The sequence below is a fragment of the Euphorbia lathyris genome, chromosome 1, assembly GCF_963576675.1.
Source record: "Euphorbia lathyris chromosome 1, ddEupLath1.1, whole genome shotgun sequence".
NCBI classification, from domain to species: domain Eukaryota; kingdom Viridiplantae; phylum Streptophyta; class Magnoliopsida; order Malpighiales; family Euphorbiaceae; genus Euphorbia; species Euphorbia lathyris.
Genome location: NC_088910.1, coordinates 55,585,833 through 55,601,899, shown reverse-complemented (window position 1 = coordinate 55,601,899; position 16,067 = coordinate 55,585,833).

Below are 16,067 nucleotides of genomic sequence, written 5' to 3'. Positions count from 1 at the left end.
GTTTAATTAATTATTTTGAGTATTCTATATTCAAGATTTGTTGATTGAAATTTATTATGATATTTTGAAAATATTTCTAATAATTAATTAATTAATTAATATATTATAAGTAATTGTGTTTCACGGCTCTCCCCGTAGCATATCTCACTTTGTATATTTCATATTTTATCATACTTGAGTCCGTATTTAAGTTCCTAAGAGCATCTGAAGACGATTCCAAAGGCGCACGACTCTAACTATTATTATTTTGCAGGTTTGATATATGTGTGTATATTTAGGATTGTTCCCTTGTTTTATATTACAGTTGGATGCTTTGTACCCCTTATTTGTCCAATTATTAAATATGTAATTTATTTATTTATTTACCACTTTCCATTGTACTAACATTCTGATTAATTTCTTAAAAAAAAATATTCTCATTAATTAATGAATCATAGTATCATTCAAAATAAATCAAATGTAAAAGCTTAAATTGATTTAATATTAGAGATGAGTAAGTGAGCGTCTCAAATCTATCTTTGAAGGATATAACAGCCGAGATCTCTATCTACTATACTGATTTTCCTAATCTAGTGGATCGGGTGACGACTCTGTACAATTCAACTCTAAGCTGAATAATGTCATATTTTACTAAGCATCGACCATTTGTCTCACTTATGACATGATGCACTTCTTTTCCGGGTCCAGTGATATCCCCTAGGAAGTATCATGCGCTCATATTACTTTTCTCCTTTTATAGGCTTATGAATGAAGATAGACATGTTTCAGAATAAAAAGGTGGTTATTAATCAGTACACTGTTTCAAAGATACTGAAAGGTCGAACGACATCAGAAATTCACTGATTAATGAAATATGTTAAAGAGAAAAGGCATGCCGAGTTGACAGCTGTCAGGAATTCAGAACAATAGTAATCAATTTAGAGAGGGTGACATCATGTTTCAACTTCACGTGGTCCGTCGATAATTAACACCAATATCTCATGCCTCCATTAGTTATCCTACCTACTTCACCTAAAGAGTGAACGACATGCGCCAACACATCAACTCGAATACTTTAATCAAAAGATAATTTCATACACGCTAGAACCAAAGGTTAACTTCGATCAAATATAAGCCAAAATGTCAACTAAGAGATCTATTGTTTCATCATCTACTACAACGAAACTCTGAAGCAGTCATGTTTGGAGATTTCTATGAGGGTCATTTGACATCACACATAATTAATCATATTACTTGTGGCCCAATGAGGTAATTCTTGAACAGAACTGCTAATACCACTAGACCAGTAAAGAAAGACATTAGGGTCACGCACATTCTACCCGAGTCTTGCGCCTTGGTATGGTCGTTATAATGGTTTCAGGTTGATAATGGATCTCCACCATTGAGCATCTGCCACATATGCTCTAGCTCATTTAGCGCACCCAGTCCAATCCTCCTATAAATAAAAGGTATACAATACACTAAAAGATAACACTTTTCTTGCTCACTTCAATTGCATATTTTTCAGTATCATTCTCCTTATCTTATCTTAAGTATCGAAAGGACCATATGAAACTCACTTCAAATTATCACACATCAATTATGATTCTAATGGAAAAATTACAATTAACAATTTTCTGATGGTGATAGAGGATTTTTTGGATTTCTTGGTCACTACCTCTTTATTGGAGGTACTTATATATCCAATTTGAGGTTGACTTGTTTATGCTTGATTTGAAGTCCATGGATCTATATCTACTCGTAGAACCACTAACCGAAATCAAATTGGACGAATGAAAGCAGGCAATGGAGAACGAAGGTGGTTTGGACGAGTGGCAGTGGAGATCAACATCAACACTGGAACCACAACGGTGAAGATCGTTGACATTGACGATCTGTCGGATGGATGAAAAACAAGACACTGAATTTTGCATTGAATGAAAAAAAAAAGAGGAAGAAGAAGTATATAGTCAATTGAAAAGTTTTTGTAAAATAATAGAAGAATTGTTTTTAATTGATTATGTAGACTAAATGGAAAACACACATCAAAATATGTGCTAGGGTTTTTAAACTGATTTAGGAATCATAACACACATCAAAATATGTGCTAGGGTTTTTTTTAACTGAATTGGGAATCATGGTTCTTAATGTAAAAGTCCGTATAAGATAAGGAAAAAACATTGAGCAAAGCCAAAAGCCATGGGGTTTTGACCCAAAATAAAGCAAAAAGCAAAACACATCTTGAGGATTTTGATTTTTTTTTGGTTCATTAAGTCCATTTGGATATATTAAAGTTCGGTTTGGTACGCTGTAATGGACGTTGTAATGAAATGCCCATTACAAACAAAATATGTATGAATCATCGTTACGATTGACCTTTGTATTTTTATTACTAATAGCGAAATGCGGAAAAAACATGACAACATGAAAAAGCCAAAAATGAGAAAAAATGAAAACACGCAAAAATCGGAAAACAAGAAAAGGAAAAAAATGAACAAGAGCAAATATGTGAAAAACACGAAAAATGCGAAAATGAGAAAAATGACGAAAAACGGGAAAGCCGAAAATTGAAAAAAAGGAAAAAACATGAAAACATGTAAAAAAAGAAAACAGAAAATGTGAAAAACGAAAAAAAACAAAAAAAAAAACATGAAAGTTGCATTTAACTAATATAAATATACGTATTATAATGATAATCTCATTTTATCAAATTTATTAAAATTTGTCAACTAAATATAGTAATGAAATCACTATTCCATTCCATTGAATTACAACTTTAATTACATTACAACATTGATTATATTATACTACATTACAACGTACCAAACGAACTCTAAATATCTGATCAGTTATTTGCAGTTATATTAAACCTTTACTTATCAAATTATTTAATTGTGAAAATCTAATTTTATATGTGTTTTAAAATTATATATTTTATACAGTTTTTTATAGTTATGTTAGACATCATTCGTACCCATGAGGTGGTTATTACTCATATTTTCCGCGAGGGAAACACGGCCGTTGACTGTTTATCTCGTGCTGGGGCATCAGCTTCGTTGGATCGGTGGAGTGGATCTCCGTCATTTTGTTCGATGTAGGTCTTTAATGACATTAGCAGAACTTCATATAGGAGATTTTATTAGCTTATTGTTTTCCTTTGTTTGGGTAGATATTCATTTTTTCATTTTTATACTCTTTCTTTGTAATTCTTTTATTTTTTCATTTTTTTAATAATATCTGGTTTGCTGGTGATCGGGTTCCGGTTCTGGTTCCAACCTAGTTGGAATGAGGTGGGTTTCTTTTCTCTGATTTTCCTGCCTTTACTTAAAAAGTTTAATGTGACAAAAAAAATCAATAAAAAAAGATAAAATCAAAATACAAAATCCAATCGAAAAAGGGTAGTGAAATGAAATAACATTTGCCTAAAATAAAGATAACAAGGATAAGTGAGTCCAATTCGTTGGTTGGAGATCATTTTAGAGATCATGCGTAATAAAATTGCAAATTGGGGTTCTAACAGAACACTTGACGGAGTCAGAGGGAAACAAATCAACGTGAACATGAACATACATACGTGGATCAACGGACGTGAATTGATTATAAAATAATAAATGGAAGGGGGTGAAAGGCACGCAGTATGGCAGATGAACGGCAGGGGATGGGCGCACGTGAGCTGCTACAATACAAACACATATCACACTTTCTCACGTGCCCAACTTATCACCCTCCCTGACCCTAAAAGGAAGCCTCCCAATTCCAATTCTCTGCACCCTTTTTCTATTTTTATTTTACTACTAATAATCTGTTTTGCATGCTCATTCGTTTCAATTAAAAAATTGACTGAATTAGAAAATTACTGCTCAATCAAAATATAAATTAAAAGGAATTACTTACGGTAGATAAAGGGCAAAACGGGATCATAGAAAAAAGTTTGATGGGACCTACTGGTATTGCAACCGTGAGTTAGCCACGTGATAATGGAGGCGACGATATGGACGTGATACGGCGCGGATTACACGGAGTAACTGACACCTGTCTCAAAAGAATAATAATAATAAACAGAAAACAAAAATTAAATAGTCCTAATCAAACGGGGGGATGGAGAAGAAGAAAAACAATTGTTAACTGATCCCTAAACGGATTCCTTATCAAAAAGAAAAGAAAAGAATGTCCATGTTACAGTCCGTCCCGTTGCTAAAGGACACAATTAAATTACTACTTTATCAGAGCTTAATCACATTACTTAAGGGTGGTTTGGGGTGATAATTTTTGTCCTTTTGACTCTCTGTAACTGACTCTACTTTCTTATTCCCTCTATTCTATTTCTATTTCTATTTCTATTTCTACAAAAATAATATTATCTGTTCAATTTCAATCCACGTATCGTCCTTTCTACGTTCTCTGTTTTTACGTCATTTTCTATATACAAAACTCAGCTCTAAAACTCTACTTGCTAAATGCATTCGGATAAATGTATCATCTACATTTTTAATAAAAAAAATTCCAAATTAAACTATATTATATTATTTTCAATATTTTAAAACAGACGCCATCGTTTTTCAACTCATAAAAATTATTTATAATTGACTTATACTAAAACTATTGAACAAAACATTCATTCCCTATTCTGTTTCGAAGTATATTCATAGCTAAAAATGATTAATATGTGATTGTCCTACCAACAAAAAGAGTGAGCATAAATTACCCTTCTAGATAAATGTATAATATCAAATTTTAATAATCAATAACCTACAATTCTAAAATTTAATTGATCACATAAATTTTTAGAACACAAATCTATAATTATAAAATTGAAAGAAGAGAAAAATAAAAGATGAGAATACTTATGGCATGTTTGTTTTACCTACTCATCTTTGCTGATATTATTTGCTGTTACTGAAGTAGTAGATATAAGTTGATTTTTCTATACAAAACAGGTGTTTTGAATTTTTATCAAACGCATTTTGTCTCAATTTAGATTCAAGGCAAAAAGCAAATCTGAAAATTAAAAACAAATGAACATTTAGCCAGAATTGAAAAAAGGGTCGAATATTGGAAAATGAATGACAAGATAAACGGGAAGGGAGAGAAATAATAATAAAACATAATTAATAAATTTGAAGTTGGATTTACAAAATAAACGGACTGCAACCATCTAAGAATCTTGAGGGGTGCAAAATAATTCACCTATCATATTAAGATAAAATTTTGTTCCTTGTTTCACGACATATTTATTTGAGGATTTTGTTAGAAATGATGTATTTTATTTTGAACCAAATGTAAGTTTCCTTTTTAAGTTAGTAGTTATTTGACATGAATGCATGCATACTAACTTATGAAAATAATATTAATTGCTGCTTACAAGTTTTTTCTTCTATGTTAAAGTTACTATATAGAGAGACAAATGAGTTGAAGAAATAGTATATATATAAAAAAAAAAGGAGAAAGTAAGAATAGAATTTAGAAATGTTCATTGATCAAAAAAAAAAAAAAAAATGTTCATGAACTTGTTGCGCTGTCATTATGAATTGGAATCTTTTTAATTAGGGTTAATACACATATTTGTCCCTGTGTTTTCGTGGAAAAACAGATTTACCCTTAAATCAAATAAACCCATAAAATTATCCCTGAATTTTCCATAAACCTGCAATTATACCCTAATCTGACGGAGCTGCTAAACGGCGATGACATCAAACCTTCTTGTCTCCAAAAAAATTGGATGACGACAATCAAAATTCATTTGGTTTCTTATTGTTTTCTATTGCTATTGTTTTTGGATTAATTAGGAGGTTTAGACGCCATTTTATTAGGTTGATTGAGCTTTTATGAAAATGAATTTTGACCAATCTGTTCTTCTAATTTGCTTTTAATCGAAATTGGATGTGCATATTTTTTTCTGTTTGTGATTGGTTGTTCTTTTCTGAAGTTTTTCTGGAGATAAGAAGGTTTGATGTCATCGCCGTTTAGCAGCTCCGTCAGATTAGGGTATAATTGCAGGTTTATGAAAAATTTAGGGATAGTTTTGTGGGTTTATTTGATTTAAGGGCAAATCTGTTTTTCCGAAAAAACACAAGGGCAAATATGTGTATTAACCCTTTTAATTAATTAAACTTTCATAGTTAAAGGTTTGTTGTTCTAAGTAGTGACATTCCTATTCTCACTATATATATATATATATATATATAGGGGAGGTATCAAGTGAGAACCCTCCCCTAAGTGAGAACTCACCTTAGGTGAGAACCACCCAAAACTACGTAGTTTTGAGTAGGAAAATTAAGAAAAAATATTGCTGCTTATTAGGGGATTCAAACCTAGGACCTATTCACCCACACTCCATGTTGTTTACCACTGGGCCAATTGCTCTTTTTGTATATTATTTCGCACGCTGATTAATACATCATTTCCCTTTTAGCTTCTATTGTTTTTTTTTGTTTAATATTTGACGCATGCACTTATTAATAACGATTAAATATGCATAATAATGAATTATTAATAGAAAAAAGGAAATGTGCATAATAATGAATTATTAATAGAAAAAAAGAGAAATGTGCATAATAATGAATTATTAATAAAAAAAAAATCCAAGAACATGCTCTAATTTCTTATTTATTTAATTCCGTTATATTTTTGTAATTTATGTTACATAGGAAAATATATTTTTTAAAACATACGTTAGGACCTATATTTTAACTTTTAAAACACGAACTATGAAGTTTAGAACGTACGACATATTTTTTAGAACATACGTTATGTTTTTTAGAACATGTGTTATATTTTTTCGAACATGAGTTATAAATTATATTATAGAACAAATGAAAAAACGATTCAGATACCTACTGATTTTTTAGAACATTATACTTAATTTTTAGAACACAAACTATATATTTTTTAAAACATACGTTATAACATATATTTTAACTTTTAAAACACGAACTATGAAGTTAGAACGTACGACATATTTTTTAGAACATACGTTATGTTTTTTAGAACACGTGTTATGTTTTTTCGAACATGAGTTATAAATTATATTATAGAACAAGTGAAAAAATTATCGAAATATCTACTGATTTTTTTAGAACATTATACTTAATTTTTGGAACACAAACTATATATTTTTTAAAACAAACGTTAGAACATATATTTTAACTTTTAAAACACGAACTATGAAGTTTAGAACGTACGACATATTTTTTAGAACATACGTTATGTTTTTTAGAACACGTGTTATGTTTTTTCGAACATGAGTTATAAATTATATTATAAAACAAATGAAAAACCGATCGAGATATCTACTGATTTTTTTAGAACATTATACTTAATTTTTGGAACACAAAATATAAACTTTAGAACATGCGTTATGTTTTTTAGAACATACATTATGTTATTTAGAATATGAGTGTTATAAATTATATTATAGAACAAATGTAAAAATGGTCCATATATTTACTATTTTTTTAAACATTATACTTAATTTTTAGAACACAAATTATAAAGTTTAGAATATATGTAACAATATTTAGAACATCGTCCTTAACATTTTAAAATATAAATTACAAAAATATAGAGGAATTAAATAAATAAGAAATTAGAGCATGTTTTTGCATTTTTTTCTATTAATAATTCATTATTATGCATATTTCTTTTTTTATTAATAATTTATTATTATGCACATTTAATTGATATTAATAAGTGAATGCATCAAATATTAAACAATGGAAGCTAAAAGGGTCGTAATATATTAAGCAGCGCGACACATAGTACACAAGAAAGACAATTGGCTCAGTGGTAAGTAGTGTGGAGTATAGATGCATATTTCTATTAATAATTCATTATTATGCATATTTCTTTTTTTATTAATAATTTATTATTATGCACATTTAATTGATATTAATAAGTGAATGCACCAAATATTAAACAATGGAAGCTAAAAGGGTCGTAATATATTAAGCAGCGCGACACATAGTACACAAGAAAGACAATTAGGTCAGTGGTAAGTAGTGTGGAGTATAGATGCAAGGTCCCAGGTTCGATCCCCCTAGACAGTAGCGTTTTTTTTAAATTTTCTTACCCAAAATACGTAGTTTTGGGTGGTTCTCACCTAGGAAAGAGTTCTCACAAGAGTCATCTCCTATATATATATATATATATATATATATAAGAATGAAGAAGGATGTGTCAAATTAGTAAGTAACAAGTTGTAATATATCATTAGAAAGATTCACTTGGTTGATCTTTGTCAATATGGTATTATTGTTTTCTTAATTCTGCCTTACATTTTTCTTTTCTCTCGTATCAATTATTCTATATCATTATCAAAATCATAACAATCCATCTATTTCAACAACATAGATAATCCATGCTTAATTATCCTAAGTAATCCTTTCAATGGTAAAAATTACATTTCATCGAAGAGATCGATTATTATATCTTTGAGTGCAAAACTTCAAGTGAATTTTGTTTTAAAAGGATACAACACTTGATAATGTTGATTCAATTGAGTATGAACCGTGGACAAAAGTTGATAGCTTAGTCATGGTTCATTAAGGATCCGTTTGGTTTATTTATTGTTTGCTGTTACACTTTGCTATTTGTTGTTGGAAAATGTTTTTTTTTCTAAAAAGCTACTTTTCATATATAAAAGGCAAACATGAGATTTCTAACCAAACACTTAAAACTCACCATTTTAAAGTGAAAATGCAAAAAAGAAGTGAAAAGTAAGTAAACAAACATTCCATAATTCACTCACTAAATATTTGGCATAAGTTCTCCTTTTTGCACTTACCTTTCGAGATCTTTGGAAAGAAATAAAAATGAGGCATGAGAGAGTAATGGCTAGTCATTTTTAATTTGAGGAAGGAGATTAGTGAAATAACACAAAGTAGTCTTCCAATAGTAACTTTTTTTTTTAACAAAACTAAGAGGTAATGAGATGAGTTACTTGTTTAGCGTCCTATAAAAGGTTTCAAATGTGGTAAGGCAATGGTAATGACATAAGTTATGTGACGAAGAACAGTTGATGCAATTATTATATGGCTTGCATTTTAAGTATGTACATTAGAGAGATAAGATTTTGCTCATGGAGCCTTTACCAAATGTTAGTAAAACATATCTTATGCTAAACATATCTTATGCTATGCGAAGATTGAGAAATAAAGAGCTAATCTAATAGAATCTCAATATTCTTTTGTTAATAATTAGTTTAAGATCTACATCCAAAAACTATTTTGTGTCTAAGAATTATAAAGAGGATCGAAGGAAGCACTGGATTGATTCGTTATGAGAGCACCACATGGTATAAATGTCGTAGGTGTAACTCTACTCTCTATGAATCCTTAGACGCAGAACCTATGGGACCTAGATGAGACACATTATGCTTTGGCCCTCCGTCTAACGAGCTCATGACTGCCAAGTATGGATTTGATCAGGGTATGTTGTGAATCATGCTTAGAAACCATGAGCAGTAGTAAAAAGATTTCTACTCTTCAATAGAAGAGAAGATATCACCAAATACTTGATTAGTAAAGATGATAAGCTTATGATCACACACGAATGAAGCTATTACTTATTCGAACTTATCAGTTTACTAAAGAATCAAAAATGTCCTATTTAGAATAATATAGTCATGTGTACATGCCACATGTCAAAATTTGTGCCATGTGGCATTGAGAACTAACAAGTCAGCTAACATTTAATCCAAATTGGGTTAAAAGTCACATATGAGAATACCTCATAGGGCAAAGCTTACCAAATGATACCACAGTGGGCAAATATAAGATTTTGGATACGACCAAATAGGTATTTGTTCCGTTTTGGGAATAACGCCTGTATACTAGCTTAGATTGAAGCGATTCAAATTGTTGTGGAAAGCTAAGACACATACTTCAATTTCTCTTTTGAAAATGTCAGATTCTAACTCTAAAAGTCAACACATATGCTGAAATTCAGAATTTAAGTGCATAATTCCTATTTTAGATTGATTTTTGTTTCCTAAACAGCCAAGATCTGAATCTTAATCATCATGTGACACTTATTAAACTATTTTGGAATATTTAGAATATATTTTCCTTCTTCTGTTGTAATTAGGAGTCTCATAAACTCCTATAAATAGATCATTAGTTTTAGTTATTCGGTAATTTTAGATTAGATTAGAGTAAAATATTCTCATTTAGTCTTAGTTTTTGTTTTTGTTCGGTTAGCTCGTTTTCTTTTTATAATCCATGGTCTACTTGTTACTAGTTTTACTTCAACCGTTTTTTCAATTTATATCAAGCTTTCTCTTTACTTCTCATCTTACACTATACTTATTTATCTGTTATTCAGTTTAAATACGTCTTTTTACTTGTGTTTTCTATTTACTTTATTATTAGTTTCACGCTCACTATGAACTAAACCTCCATATCTAAAGCAATGATGGATTATAATCAATGTATATAGTTAGCTTGCAATCAATTCCAAGTTCAAATAGAATAATAAGATGATTAAATTATGAGAACATAATTACTAGTTAGTTATAGATGTATACTTAATTAGTTAAATTTAGTTACATTTGGTTGACTGGCATTAAAGATAGTTTAGACCCGATGACTATTGAGTGTGGTTTTAGGGGTTGTAGTTCTCACACTTAATGCTTCCACTATCATTTTAGGGTTAATTTCAAATAAATGACTTATGATTTCACGTTTTTACAAATCGGCACCTGTAATTTTTTTGTTACAAATCGAACCCTGTTGTCTCCAAAAATTTTATTTTTTTTATTGACTTTGCCAAATTTGCCGATAACAACCTCAAAATGAAAAAATTCAAGAATTAAAATTGTTTAGTATCATATTTACTATGTGATGTCTTCCTTTCTGGAATGTGACTCTTTTGTGTCTTCGATGACCTGAAAGGACAACGATCGTCAGAAAAGGGGTCGGAGTTCTAGTGAACCCTCTCTGATGCTAAAGTCAGTCAAGTACTTGAGGAAGTATAAAGTTTAACTTGAATGTAATTAAGTAGGAGAGAGAGTGTGATTACATATCTGTAGCTCTGATTTCCAAGCTATTTATAGGCAATAAAGTGTGTACCTGGACACGTGGCAACGTTTGGTTGGTCTTCAGACCCTTTCTTTCAACTCCGCGCTAAATATGAATAAGGGAGCGTGCCTTTGGGATCCAGAATGGCCATTGGTCCACTTGTCCCTTGAGGCATCTCCCAAAAATGCTTTATTCGTCCATCTAGCATCTGAATGTATGCATATATGGGCTTGGGTCCAAATGTTGGATTTGGGCCTAGACCGAAGCCCAAACGCTCAAAGCCCATTCAATTCTTCCTTTTTGGAATGTTACTCTCTTCTGTCTTCGATGACCTGAAAGAACAACGATTGTCAAAAAAAGGGTCGGAGTACCGGCGAACCCTCTCTGATGCTAAAATCAGTCAAGTACTTGAGGAAGTATAAAGTTTAACTTGAAAGCAATTAAGTAGGAGAGTGTGTGTGATTACGTACCTGTAGCTCTAATTTCCAAGCTATTGTGCACCTGCACACGTGGCAACGTTTGATTGGTCTTTGGACCTTATCTTTCTGCTCCGTGCTAAATTTGAATTAGGGAGCATGCCTTTGGATCCAGAGTAGCTATTGGTCCACATGTCCCTTAAGGCAGCTCCCAAAAAAGCTTTATTCGTCCATCTATCATCCAAATATATGCATTTGTGGGCTTGGGCCCAAACCGAAGCCCAAGTGTTCAAAGCACATTCAATTACTACCGTATCATTATGGAACCACATATTTTATTTTTCAAAATCATCATTTTTGGAGTTTTATGGCTCTAAACATTAACTTTCTTTCTCATAAAAAACAACACCTAAATGACCTCAACCCTAAAAAGTTGAATAATTAAAGTTGCTTAAAATATAATTTAATTTTTGAAAATTTTCATTTTGAGGTCGTTATCAGCCAAATTTGGCAAAGTCAATAAAAAACAAAAAATTTACAAACCATAGGGTTTGGTTTATAACAAAATAACCATATGTACCAATTTGCAAAAACGTAAAACCACGAGGCATTTATTTGAAATTAACTCATAATTTTATCACTCACTAGATCAAAACTAGGATAATTATTGTGTGAAATAAGAATTATTCTTGACTAGACTAAAGTTTGGTAGTCGTTTTAAGAGATAAACACCGCTCTAGATTAAGGGATTTGGATATGATTGATAAATGGAATTGTATACAAGATTAGGTGAATCAATTTCTCTAGTGCTTTCATCATAAGAAATTTACCTTATTTAGTTACTTACCGAGGCTTTCCTAAAGGTTGTTTTGCTTTTTCTACCCCTCCTACTTTAGCTTATATGGCTGAATTGAGAGCCGCTATTTTCGCAATTGAACTTGCTTGGGAGAAAAATTGGCATCAGCTTTGGGTTGAGTCAGACTCAATGTATGTAGTTAATCTAGTTAAACACCGCTCCATAGATATTCATTGGAGTATTCGACAAGAGTGGTTGCATTGTCTCAGCATTTGCTCTAGAATGAACATTATCTTTTCTCACATCTTTAGGGAAGGAAATAGAGTTGATGATGCATTGGTAAAGTTTGGAGTCTCTTCCTCCGTGATCAATTGGTGGCCTTCAGCTTCTGCTTTTTGCCACATGTTTATCAATGATGACATTTGTACTATTTCACAATTGCGTTTTTCTTGACTTTTCCTATCTTTTCTCTTCCCCCCTTCTTTTGTTTGTTCTCCTTCCTCTTCTCTTGTTCAAACACTCACTTTTTTCTTTTATTTATATATTACGGGCTTGTCAGTTCTTGGGTCATGGATGCTCACTCCGCCCAAGTTCTGTCTCGTCCCAATTTCTATCAAAAAAAGTTACTTATTTTAGTTTAATTTTAATTTCTTTAAATTGTTATTTGCTTTAAATTTAGTTTAGCATAGGACATAAATTTGAATTTTGATATTTAGATAATAGTAAGTTCATAAAAAAATCGACAACTTGTGCGATGATATTTTACTTACACTTTATTGCTTGATCACGATAGAGTGGACTTGTCCTTAGGTTTGCATGTTACATATTACGAGCATCCATAACATTTTCAACGATGAGTTTTTTCTAGAGTCTTTGTTTTATGATAAGATGAACATACAAAGTCATTTTTTGGATAATTGGATTGACTACCTGCCTCTTGGTTAGAAATGGAAATTTGATCAACAAATTTCTTAAAAGATTGAGCATTTTGGGAACATTTTTTTATGTTCTTAATAGAGATATGAAAAAAGAAGAATGGACCAATGCAAATATTAAAAAAAGAAATTAGGAATTTTATCCTCCTTAAAATTCTTTTCTAGATAGAATACATGAAGATTAGTACCATTACAATTTTATCCTCCTTAAAATTAGTCATACATAAGTTTCTTATTCTCCTATATAAAGGTAAGGGTACATTATATATTACAATTTACATTATGCAATAGTACCATTTGAAGGAAAATAGGCAAACGTTTGGCAGCGAAAATATAAAAAAATTTAACCTTTTTCCATTAACCCAAGATCCGTTAATCATTATTTCATATAAAGAGGGATAGAAGGAAATACCTTTTGATGTTCTATCTACCATTGCAATCGAAGTGCCCACAACTCTTACTTCGAGTTCCCGAGCACAAGACAAAAACACAATTCAAAACCAAGTTAGAATTCAACCGTATGAAAGCAATCAAGAATAGATTGTCTCTAATTAATCAACACAAGATCAAGGAATAGAGAAAGAGATTAATAATCAATTAAAACGGAAGGAAGCGGTGAATGATCTCGTCTTCAATAAGGGGGGTCGAAAATTCTCTCTTCGGTAGACAATAGCTTGGCCGAAATTTACATATAAGGGGGTATATATACTCTCTTGTATCTAAACCCTAGCTAGATAGAATTAGGTTACTGAATAAGAATTTAATTCGGAATATAATTCTTATTTATTATTTATAATTATATCTAAATATAAAGATAATAATAATAACTTTTTAGGATAATAATAGGAGCAATTTAATCTCATTAAACATCCTAACTTATTTATCCTTTAATTAATTTAATGCACAATCATAATCTAATTAGAATTGTTAAAAATCAAATTAATTATTTATGTATTTACTATACATAAAATCGCCCCCCTATTTACTGGACCTTAGTGGACTCAGTTGGGCTTCCATCAATTAATTAACATCTGTTTCTCTTTTGGGCTCCAAGTCTTATGTATGACCCCATTAGGTTCTTATTGCTTCTAGCCGTATGCAACCATTAAACTTAATTTTCTCAGAATTATATTTAATCTTTGCATAACGGAATGAGTACGCGAAATATGATTAGCAACTCCGAAACATTCCCCCAGAGTTATAAGAAGACATGTTGATTCTGTCGTTGACCTTTCCGTATTAGTTACAGTATAATTCGATCCTTTATCAACTACATCCTTGAACTGAATCTTATGACTATGGATAATGTCAAGTCACATATAGCGAGACGTTCGTTTTACTTGTACAGGCCGAGTTAACTCCAATTAGATAGGTTAAGTGAAATCTGCATTTCAAGTCTTAAGCTATCACATTGCAAGGATTTAGATTTAAGTCTTCCACAAGCGATCCATGGACGTATCTCCCATTTATCGGGAGTGACAAATGCTCAATCCAATGTATAACTATCCTGCAATTACTTCCTGTGACACCCAACGTCTACCGTTCACACCCTAGAGTCATCTCTGTTATGGATCGTGTTACAACATGATCAAAGCATCACATTCCATAATCCAGGATCACTAATTAACATTCCTTTGAGTCTGAGGATTACTTATACCTATTAATACCAATTAGATGAACATGTGACAAGGATAAATCTACCCATCCTGTTATCTCAAGTCGGGTCCCCAATCCTAATGAACTCCCTTTCATTGGATCCATATAACTGTCCAGATATCTGCATATCTGAAGCTTGTGAGATCAGCTCTCTGTCTCGACAGAAGACATTGTTACATGCAAGTCTCAACAGTGATATGTCAATCCTATTTCTAAACATATTACTTGACTTGGGGTGGTTTTAAGTTTATTAGTTTACTGTAAAGTTTCGTCTCACTTCATACTTGTATGAACACTTTATAATCACTTTAAACAAACTTAGGGATTTCCTTTTATTAGACTTATTTAGTTCTTAAAAGAGGTTGCCTTTATATAGTTATGAAACCATATCTTATTAAAACAAATGATATAAAGAACACTTCATTTACATTTAGTTCATATCCTAGAACAATTGTCTATAGGACACTAAACCCCAACATACTCCCACTTGGACTAAAGCCAATTGTTTCTACAACTTATCCCAGTAGAACTTAGATGACGATCATGTACTTTCTGGGCTAAGGGCTTTGTCAACGGATCTGCAACGTTGTCCTCAGTAGGTACTCTTTCTATTCTCACATCTCCTCTTGCCACAATCTCTCTTACAATGTGGTATCGCTTTAGGTAATGCTTGGATGCATTATGAGACCGTGGTTCATTTGCTTGTGCAATGGCTCCATTGTTATCACAGTATAGTGTAATGGGATTTACAATGTCAGGCACCATACCAAGTTCAGTAATGAACTTCTTAATCCAAACCGCTTCCTTTGCTGCTTCCGTAGCAGCGATGTACTCTGACTCGTTTGTAGAGAAAACTAAGCTTCCCTGTTTGGAACTCTTCCAACTGACTCGTTCTAAAATCGTTGGGATCTGTGAGATGACTGGCATCCGAAAATCCTTCTATTTTTAGATCCCCTTCTCCGTACACTAGGAACATGTATTTAGTCCTTCTCAAGTACTTAAGAATGTTCTTGACGGCATTCCAATGCTCGTCTCCCGGATTACCTTGATAACGACTCGTTATACTTAACGCGAACGCTACGTCAGGTCTAGTGCATATCATAGCATACATAATCGAACCGATTGCACTGGTGTACGGGATTACAGCCATGCGTTTCTTATCATCTTCGGTTTTAGGACATTGATGATTGCTTAACTTTACTCCATGTACCATGGGTAAGTTACCTCGTTTCGATTCAAGCATGCTAAACCGCTTTAGCACCTTTTCAAT